Raw genomic sequence first — 11448 nt, 5'->3', positions numbered from 1 at the left:
GTACAAGGATATTCAGTGTCATGTCCATTACAGGGACTTTAACTTCTCTTTGACGGAGTGGTTCCATGAATTCCACAAACATACCATTCATTGTAAAATTCCACCACCATGAACAAAAATAATACCTGTACACAAAATATTCTACAGCATAAGTTGTATACAATAAAAGAAAGATGAAAAACTACAAGCTTATGACATACCATCAACTTTTGGTAAAATAGGTGTGGGGTTGGATAGATAGGAAATTAGGGATACAGAAACTTGTGTGTATGTGTAGACTTGTTCTCAAGAAGAAAGGAAACTAGCAACATTGGTTAAGAGTTGAAAAGGTTTCTGAGACATTGGAGATTTACTTTTATATCATGCAGGTACTAGGCTTGAACACAGGGCCTGGACACTGTGCCTTACAGTTTATCTCTCAAGGCCAGTGTTCTACCATTGTGCCACAGCTCCACGATTTACTTTTATTTTAATTTTCCTTCTTCACATTGTGGCATTAGTGATCAAACCCAGGGTCTTAAGCATATAAAACGCGTGCTCTTCCACTGAGCAACACTCCCAACTTCCAGATTTATTTTTCTAGAGTATATTCTCTTTGGCTATTAGACTTAATTACTTTTAGCATACATTAATTTTTCAATTACAAATGCTTTTTAAAAAATTAGTATTTCAACACTATAGCAAGGAAATGCAGCATCGCTGACTAAATTAATCAACCTTGCTTTTAATACACAAATCCCAGTGACACTTGAAATTACATTACAGGTCCCCAAAATACAGAAAAAGAAAGCAAAGTGTTCTCAGAAACAAAATGCTGTGATTGACAAGCATAAAAAAAATGACACATCACATAATCAAGACAAAAGTTAGAGAAAATTCTTAAGAAAATATATAGAGGATATACCCAGAATGACTCTTCAAAGCCCAACATTCGTCTAATAAAGGTTTCAGAGGAAAAGAACAAAAAGAAACTAAGAAAAAATAACCAAGTAAATTATTGAAGAAAATCTCCCCATACAAAAGTAAGATATAAGTTTTCATTTTAGGAGATTCTATTGTCTCCATAAACTGTATAAATTCGAACATAACTTTATTTGAACTCATGGACAATCTTTTTTTTTTTAACAATAAACAGTATCCAAGACAGATAAACACACAGACATACAAACACACACACACGCACACACACACACACACACACACACACACACACACTCTTAGCTCCAGTGAGAGTCAGGCAGAAGATACTTGAGGAAAGGCTTTTGAACTTAAAAAACCCCACGAATAACAAGGCAGGCTCCAGTGGACCCGTGGACCTTCCTAGGGGCAAAACAGAGGTTTCTTTCATAGAAATGAGAACCAGAATGAGATTCACCAGATGTTGACTTAAGTGCTAAAAACTAGCAAAACAAATCCCTTACATTCAGAGGAAATAGCTTTGAATGTGAAATTCATGACCAAAGAATCCTATCACATGCAGGGACAAGATAGAGATCTTTTCAGACATAAAACAACAGAGAAAATGTATTCCCTTGTACCTGAACATGTCTGCAAAATGGCTAATCTATACTAAATAAATATTGTGATTAACTAGTCTGATAAAACATTAAGATATATTTGTAATTTTATTATAATGGTGATGTATAAAGGTTTATAGTTACATAAGTCAGGTAATGAGTACATTTCTTAATGAACAGTGTTACCCCTGCCTCATTCTCTCTCTGTTTTTCCCCTAAGATATATCTTTTTAATGGAAAACAATCAAAAATATTAAGAAAAAAATGTAGAAACATATGTGATTCAACAAATAGGGGCATGGTTTTGAATAAATGAGAGACTTAAATAAATTAAATTTTTAAACTTATGCTTCCTTTAATAATATAAACTTGATGATACATAAGACTAACTTCTCTATGGGTCCAATTGTATACTTTTCCTCTTTGTAGAATGATATTTCATATTTTTAAAGTAGCTATTTAATTTTTAAGTTAAAATTTTAAATGATTGTTAAATATTTAATAGGAGGGCAGATGGGAAAAAATGAGGGAAGAGGTAACAAGTTTGACAAGAAATATACTCATACCTTACATATGTAAATATAACCCCTCTGTACATCACCTTGACAGTGAAATTAAATTTTAAAAAAATTAAAAATAAGTAGTATTTACTAATCATATATAAAGCTTATTGCTGGTTTTCAGGATTAACCTGTAGAAGATATAAATATAATTACCAGATAAAACATCATGTACCATAATAATATAAAAGTAATTTAATATTACTAATTAGAAGGTAGTTAGAAGTTGGTTATAAGGGAATGGGAATTAGAGAGGACTATTAATTTCCTTACATGATTGGGAACCAGATCCTATCTGTTTGAAAGATCAAGTAGTTTATATTTACTAATTTTTGGCACAGTGTCAACTGATGCTATTTACAGAGTCAGTCATCTCACTAAATGTTCGGAGGAGTAACTTTGCTTAAAAATTCATTTTTAGGGCTGGGGATATGGCCTAGTGCAAGAGTGCTTGCCTCGCATATGTGAGGCCCTGGGTTCGATTCCCCAGCACCACATATATAGAAAACGGCCAGAAGTGGCTCTGTCTGTAGCTCAAGTGGTAGAGTGCTAGCCTTGAGCAAAAAGAAGCCAGGGACAGTGCTCAGACCCTGAGTCCAAGGCCCAGGACTGGCAAAAAATAAAAAATAAATTTAAAAAAATTCATTTTTAAGCATTTTTGGTGGCTTTCTCTGGGAGGTGAAGTAAAGGTTGTGGGGCAATGATGTCTTCTCATTTTTATTTTATTTTTATTTTATTACTATTTGGATTTTTACCTCAATGTTTATATGACTTTTTATACATTCATGTCAGAAATGTATTTTTAAATACTTTGTATTGTTTTTAAGTAGTTGTACAATAGAGTCACCATTCAACAAAGCAGTTTATGAATGCATTGTGTCTTGATCAATTTCACCCTTTTCAACATTCAAGAGAAGTGAAAATGTTGACATAGATCAAGATGCATTGAATACATAAACTGCCTTGTTATGTTCAGTATTCAGTACATATCCTAAAAAGTTAAGAAAATGAGGGAAAGGGTAGGTTGGAGGGGTGAGTGAGATTATATGATTTTTTTTGGGGGGGGGGGGTAGGGCTTGAACTCTGGGCCTGGGCGTTGTCCCTGAGCTCTTCAGCTCAAGGCTACCATTCTACCACTTGAGCCACAGTACCACTTACAGTTTTCTGGTGGTTAATTGGAGATAAGAGTCTCACAGACTTTCCTGCCCCAGCAGGCTTTGAAAGAAGATCCTCAAATCTCAGCTTCCTGAGTAGTTAGGGTTACAGGCATGGGCCACCGGTGCCCAGCTATAGGATTTTTTAATTGAAAAAAGATATGTGCTTGTTGCAATAAGTAGGACGCTTCATATATTCTAGTTATGACAGTCATATAAACATTGTTATTATTAACTATACAAATAATAACAGGGGCTGGAAATATGGCCTACTTGTAGAGTGCTTGCCTCACATACATGAAGCCCTGAGTTCAATTCCTCAGCACCACATATATAGAAAAAGCCAGAAGTGGTGCTGTGGCTTGTGGGAGAGTGCTAGTCTTGAGCAAAGTAGAAGCCAGGGACAGTGCTCAAGCCCTGAGTTCAAGCCCCAGGACTGGCAAATAATAATAACAGCAACAAATAATAGCTAAGAGTCACTGAGGGCTTTTTGTATTATAAAGCTCAAAAAGGCTAAGAGCTGTGGCTCATGCCTGTGATCCTAGCTACTCAAAGAGACTGAAAGGTGAGGATCCTGATTCAAAGCCAGCCCAGGCAGGAGAGTCCATGAGGCTCTTATCTCCAAGTAAACACCAGACAACTGGAAGTAGCACTGTGGTAGAGCACTAGCCTTGCACAAAAGAGCCCAGCCGCAGAGTTCAAGCCCCATGATGAACAAAACAAAGCTCAAAGAGCACTCCTAAGTACAATAATATAGACACTATTATCTTCTACGTTTTGTGTATGAGGAAAATTAGACTTAGAGACTGATAGTTTCCCAAGTGCTATAGCTAGTAAAAAGTAAAAGTAGCTAAGACTCAGACACAGAACTTCAAGTTCACACTATCTCCCTTTATTATATGATTTGGAACTCTATTGTTTCTATCAACTGTATCAGTTCTGACATATCTTTATGTGAATTCAAGATGGCTCTTTTGATTATAAAAAATTCAAATACATACGTGGATACATAGGCAGATATAGATGATATACACATAGATAGGCATAGATACAGATATAGTTTTGCATGCTAGAAAATAGAAAAACAATAGCCTCAAATTCAGAAAGGAAGTCTTTTTGACAGGGAAATTCAATACCCAGGGATCCTATTAAATGCAAGAGTTAGAACAGAAGTTTTTCAGACACAAGCCTGAAAAAACTATTTCTTTTGAACCTTTTCACAAAAGTCAATGTGGAGATTTAACAGAAAAGAGGATAAGGAAATCTCTGCACCATCAGTAGACCTCTCAAACTAGAAAAAAAAATATTTCTGTCATTTTCCTTCTAGCGGGTTTATTTTTTTTATGTGCTTATAAGTAAGAACACAGAGAAAGTTAGCACATGTTACTTCATGTGACAAGTTACTTACAGTCTACTTTGGTGAATATGAGTAGATTCCTTTAAATCTAATATTCCACAAGGTTTGGTTGACTGCGTTCACATGAGTGTTTGTTTGATGCCAGAAATATTTCAGTGAACAAAACATAGCTCCTGGGCTGGGGATATAGCCTAGTGGCAAGAGTGCCTGCCTCGGATACACGAGGCCCTAGGTTCGATTCCCCAGCACCACATATACAGAAAACGGCCAGAAGAAGCGCTGTGGCTCAAGTGGCAGAGTGCTAGCCTTGAGCGGGAAGAAGCCAGGGACAGTGCTCAGGCCCTGAGTCCAAGGCCCAGGACTGGCCAAAAAAAAAAAAACATAGCTCCTGATTTTTGAAGAACTCAAACAAAAGGATAGTTTATCTGTTTGGGGGAGGGTAAAGGGAAGCACAGACATGGTGGGACAAAGGTTAGGCAAATGCAGCATGGACATTCACTCAAAACTATGTTGAAAATAAACTACTGTATAAACTTGGGGTGAAGGGGTTGGGAGAGAAAAACTGGAAGTAAACAAGGGAAGAGGTGACACTGTTCAAAATAAAAATGTCCTCATTACCTGAATAATGTAACTGTAATCCCTCTTATATCACCTTTATAATAACAGTACAAATATTTTTTTTTTACTGAAGGGATAGTTTGAGAAACGCATGGAGCCCAATCTTACCCCATCCCAACTCCCAAATGTCTACCCTTAGTATCATGGGCTTTTTATTTTTCTTGAAGCCCTCAACATATCTCCTTTCCGAATCCATTGCTATTCAACATTCATTCTATATATTAAAAAAAATTTTAAGTATCATGGAAGCAATTAACAAGGATTATGTTACACTTTACACATACCTGAGTGATAATGGCTGTTAGATTATTTGTCATTATCATCATATTAAATGGAATATCCCAGGCATGCAACTTTATTTCAAAGTAAAGGGTAAGAAGCATAAATTCCATTTTTTGTCTTCAATTGTATAGTTGGTAAGTTATGAGTTGTACTATTCTATTTCAAAGTCTTTTAGGTTTTCCACATTTCTCCTAGAGTCACATCCACCACAATCTCTTGGAAGTACATGTTTCTATTTACCAACTTCAAACAAGCCTGGGGATATTATTAAGATAAGAACAAACATATCATTTTTTTTTCCTTCTGAATCCTTTTCATAAACTCCATGGCCAGATATCTTGCAGAAGGTTTGGTAGCTTAAAAATAGAACCTTCCTTCCCGCGATAAAGAAAGATTTGCATTGAACAAGGTTAACGGCACTTTTGTGGGTCACAGCTCTGAAGCATCTAGGCTTCAGAGCACGGCTGAACTTTGTAATCAGTCACTGAATCAGTCCCCATTTCTTTCCTTCCCTCCCTGTCTGTAGGCTGAGTTCATCTGAGCACATTGGTGTACTCGCTTGTGGACCTCTATGTGGCGAATTCACTTGCTAATTCTTCCCCACCCCTTCGCCTCACTTTAAATTTTGAAGTTGGGTAAGAGATAGAAGGAGATTGTGCTACCTATAATAGAAGAAACAAGGCTGTCAAGCCACACTCCAGCCCTCTCTTCCTCCCTCTTGGGCCTGTGCTGTCTAAAGAGTCCTCTCTGCGCCTCAGATCCTCGGGCTCAGAAGATGGGGCCCCACTTCCCACCTCCAGGCTTTCTATTCTTATTGCCAAGGTTTCAGTTGGACGTGAGCCTATGACAGAATTATGATTACTGTGTATGGTAGAAGTCCGAGGATCCACTCCTTAAGAAGAATAAAAAGGAATGTCTAGAGATAAATATCTTCTGCTGCCAGAAGTCATTGTGTCCACCATGATTCCCAGAGCCATCTTAATACCACATGGGGAAGCTAAGTCAACAGGTCCCTGAGGGCAAAACACAAAGATGTAAAGAACTTACATGCCTACCATAGTGAGCAACTGAACCAACCAATCAGGAGCTACCTCACATATGGACTTCCATGCGAGACAACAGGTCACTCTGATTTTAGGTCCATTTTGGAACCAGAGATTTCTGTCACTTGGTTAAACACTTCCAAAGTGGTCCATACATATGGGTTAGTTCTCTCGGTAGCCTCTTTTGTTTCCAATATTAAGACGACATCTTAAATACTTGTAACATAATTTAATTGATATTTACATTTGTTGGTAGATAAACCTTAGCTTCATCAGTGATGTATACAAGTTTATCTTGCCTTGCATTTCACACTGACAATCTACACTAAGAAAATAATCTTGGCTGGCCACCAGTGGCCCCATGCCTGAAATTCTAGCTACCCAGGAGACTGAGATCTGAGGATCATGGTTCAAAGCCAACTCAGGCAGGAAAGTCCATGAGACGTATAAGCAACTAACTAGTAAAAAGTCAGAAGTGAAGCTTTAGCTCCAGTGGTAGAGTGCTAGCCTTGAGCAAAAAAAGGCTCAAGAACAGAGCCTAGGTAGGCCATGAATTCAAGCCCCAGGACAGGCACATTAAAAAAAAAAAAAAGTAATCTTGCCAATGCTATCTGCTTATTCTACCTATAGAAAAGTAATTATATCATTAATATGAATAGCAATATGAGATTACAAGGGTTTTTTGATAGCTAAATATATCAATTTTGACCAAAAACTCTTTCCCCTATTAAAAAGAAAAAGAAAAGGGGGGAAAATAGTTTTACATAGCTTTCTAATTCTAACCTCATTTTTTCATAAACTTTCATCATGGCAACTTGTAGAAGCCTCTATTTAATGCTCACAGTTTAATATTTTAGCTTTGAGTTAACATTATTCTCTCACTGTCTCTAATCTTCTATGGAAGGCAAATGCAATGTGAACTTCCTATAAATATATTCTTTTACATTCTGCAATGATTCAACTGTATACATAAAAATAAAATATGAATTTGCATTGAATTTGTATACTCTCTTCCTAAATTCCTGAATTTTAAGCCATTTTTTCATCACCGCCACTTCCAAATGTTTCTCTCTGCAAGGTCTATCCAGACAAGTGTCAGGATTCATAAAAATCAACCCGAGTAATTGAAAAGCTTGTGCTAATTATAAATCATAACGTAAGTCAAGGTTAATTACAATTAGATTTTAAATATTTTGCTTGAGAATGCTAAGCCTATTTAGTCTGGAACATATTAAAATAAAAATAAAATGCCTGTGTATGAAAGATACAGCAGTATCTTACAGCTGTCGGGGGAGGAAAAGCACTACCCAGCACTATTTCAACATTACATAATCATCCCAAAAGTGACACACACAAAAAAAGCAGTTTGAATGTAAATTATTCACAGGACTTTTCAGTTCTTAAATGGAAAAGTGAAGGCTGTAATCTCTTAAGCATCCCTGGGCAGTAACAATTCTTTCTAATGTAACTCGGAAGAAGTTAAGATGCCAGCATTCATGTCTGGAACTTGCAGCCAATTTGCCATCCCAGGGCTTAACTATTTTCTCATACCTGTTTGATTCTTTGAGGAGCTCTCCAGAACTAAACCTTAAGCTTAATCAAAGGGAAATTATTCTGAACCCACCCTCTTGTTTGTTCAGTGCCTGCCTGGCTCCTTCTAAGAAGATGTATTGGAGATGGAATTAGAACTGTCTTTGGAGATAAGTATGAGAGCGGCTAGAGAGGGAGATTTTTAAAGTCAGATTTCATGATAACCTACTAGGAAACTGAGGGGGGGGTTATTCTTTATTTTTTAAAAAAGAAGCTCTTTCCTTAAGGAATATTCGAAGGAATTTTGATCATTGTGTTTTAGCCATGCAAAAAATACAGACATCTCTGGGATGTGAGTGGAGGGTACTTTCCTTTACACTATTCAGTAATTTGTGGAAAGTCTATAGTTATCACAAAGACTAACATTTAAAATGTGTCGCCGTTTGCCGTTTTGGCATGAGAAATCAACTCAATTGTCTGAAAAGCTTTACTTTCTGGGTAAGGTCAGAGCAGTTAGGAAGCTATTGTGCTGTTCAGTAGACTGACCAGTGGCCCCAATTCTCTTCTTGATTTTCTATGGTATTTAAAGACATGAATCTCTCACAACAGACATTTATTTTCATTCATGTATGAGTTCTACCTAGAAATTTTACTTTGAAATCTCACAGACAAAAGCCTGAGTTGGGTTAATATTTTAATTCTAACTTTGAATACATTGCTCTTGTACTTGGTTGTTTATCCGTTCCTGTCAAAATTACCACATAAGTTATCTGCTTTTAGGGCTCCTTAGAAATAAATCATCAAGTTATAAAACTCAAATATCCCTGTAACTCTCATCTCAGCAGTCTCTGAGCTCAAAACTATATTACATACCATCATGTGCCACTAGGTACATGAAGAGACTTACCCAAAAGAACCCAGTGCAACACCTGTGTGTGCCAATTATACTGTGCACTTGAGAAAGACAGTCTTGTACTAACTGGGAAGTGATAAATATGGAATGTTTGCAAATTGCATGATATCATTATTATTGATTTCTTAATTGTAATAGAATATTTGCATCATATCTATTCTTGGAGGTTGTGTGTCAAAGCATTCAGGACTTTATAGCTGATTGCTAATTTCAACATTGTAAAGCACACTGTGTGGGGGGAGGGCACATGTGCACTTTAGGACTTGGTCCTCTGCCACTTGAGCCACAGAATCATTTCTTGTTTTTTGCTAGTTCATTGGAGAAAAGGATCTCAAGGATTTTCCTGCCTAGGCTGCCTTCAAATTGCAAGCTTGAGATCTAAGCTTTCTGACTAAGATTACAGGTCTGTGCCACCAGTACCTGGTAAGAGATGAAATTTAACAAGATGTTAACAAGTATTTTGTTTAGATGGAAATACATGAATATCTTTGGAAATATGCAATATTACTGTATGTCTCAAGTCATAACATCACTCACAAAGATTGTATTAAAGACTTAGTTTAGGATGTATTGACTGTTCTTAAACATGTGGTTCCTTTTCTTTCTTTCTTTCTTTTAGTTTTCTTTATCTTACGTGGTGCTGGAGTTTGAACTCAGGGTCTTACATTTGTTTGGTAGACACTCTACCATTAAATCATGCCTACAAGTAAACATACAGTTATTGATCAAGTGCTCTTTTTTCCTACAACAGATTAAAAGCAGAAAATTAAAAGGGAAAGAAATACATATTAAAGATGTGGGAAAATATCAAAGACCACAATGTGATCCTCACTTTGGAATACATCCTTCAAAAGCTAGCCATAAAGCTAACCAAGTATGAAATATCCATGTAATGGAATATTAGTTAGGAATGAAAATAAATTCACTAATGAGGAAACTTGAGGGGATAAGGGGAATGGAAGAGATGAAGGAAAACAATGGAAGGAGGAACATCAACCAAGATAAATTATACTCATGAATTGATATGTTGAGTTGAAACCCCTTTGTACAACCACTTAAAGATAGCTAAAAATAATACAAAAACAAAAGGACTGGAGGGGAAAAACAATTAGCTGTCAAGGCATTAAAAATAGTACCTTGGAAGTATAAATGATTTTAAAAGCCTATTGTTTAGTAGAAGAAATCCAGATGAAAAACTACATCTCTATGCTTCCAATGACATGACCCACCAGGACAGCAAAAATCAGAGACAAGAAAATCAGTGGTTACTAAGTCTTTAAAACAGGGATGTGAGGAAGGAATAATTAGATGGAACATGGGGAAAATTTTTAGGGCAGGTAAACTATTCTGCAATGATGGATACAGAAAATAATGAATTAACAAAAACCTATAGACAGCCTCCAAGTGCTTACCACAGCCTGTGTTCTTACACTGACTGTGTAGGAAGAGGAGGCAAAGTAAACCTACCCCATATACACCTATAGACATATGTAACACAAAGTTGAGCCCTAATGAAACTATGGGCTTCTGTTAGTAATAGCTACCAATATTGGTTTCATTGAAACACAAATGAATCACACTAAGGCAACATGCTACTAAGAGGGAATCCTTAAAAGGCGTACACTTAGAAAGTATATGGAGAGACACTCTGTACTAGCTACCCAACTTTCTGTAATCAAAAACTGCCCTAAAGAAATACAGTATTTAAACTTACTTTATAGATACAATTCATTTTCCCCAAGTGGCAACTAGGGAGGTTTTACTAGAATAAACATCAATCGCTCTCCAGTTAAGTCTTTATCTGTACTAAACTGGCATTTTATGAATCACCAGTCCCTTTTACATAGGCTCAAATAATGAGCACATAAATTATGGGGAGGCCCTAGGCAGGGTTTCCAAAAGTGTGGTCCTCAAGCCACCTGCACCCACATCATTTGGATGCTTGTTAAAAATCATACCCCTCCTAAATGAGTGCCGGAGGCTGAAGCGATCTGCATGCTTAACAAGTTCCCGGGGTGTGCGATGGCACAAGCGTGAGCGGCACAGCACTAAGAGTGGACAAGGATACAGGAGGAATACTCTTTCTTTTTACTGCTTATAAAAAGCAAACAATTAGAAGGTACCAGCTGCCTCGTAATTGAGAACAGGTTTTTCCTCATCTCCCCTACACAAAGTGACAATCAGTGACTTACTTTCCCATTTCAGGAACTCCAGCCAGAAGGACTACATTCTCCAGAAGCATTTTTTATTATCTAACATCATGCGAAAGAAATGCTGGCGGTTCAAGAAAGAAATTATTAACTGGTGAAGGCTAAAATGATGTGTAATGCCCTTTTGTGTCTTTTTTGTTGGTGTTTTCATTAAAGTCTTGCAAATCATAGTTTTTATAGTTTTAATCATAGTTTTAATAAAACATTTAAAAGGAAAGATGAAGATGTTTTAGAATTTACGATTCCCTCAAATTGGATAAATAT

At 36.6% G+C, this 11448-nt stretch overlaps 1 pseudogene; it reads left to right on the top strand.

The window, feature by feature from the left end:
- Positions 1 to 10369: 10369 nt before the first annotated feature.
- Positions 10370 to 10473, top strand: LOC125357855 (annotated as a pseudogene).
- Positions 10474 to 11448: the final 975 nt, after the last annotated feature.

This window comes from Perognathus longimembris, chromosome 9 (assembly GCF_023159225.1).
Source record: "Perognathus longimembris pacificus isolate PPM17 chromosome 9, ASM2315922v1, whole genome shotgun sequence".
Lineage (NCBI taxonomy): Eukaryota > Metazoa > Chordata > Mammalia > Rodentia > Heteromyidae > Perognathus > Perognathus longimembris.
The sequence above is the reverse complement of the archived record's forward strand: the minus strand, read 5'-3'. Positions and strand labels throughout refer to the sequence as shown.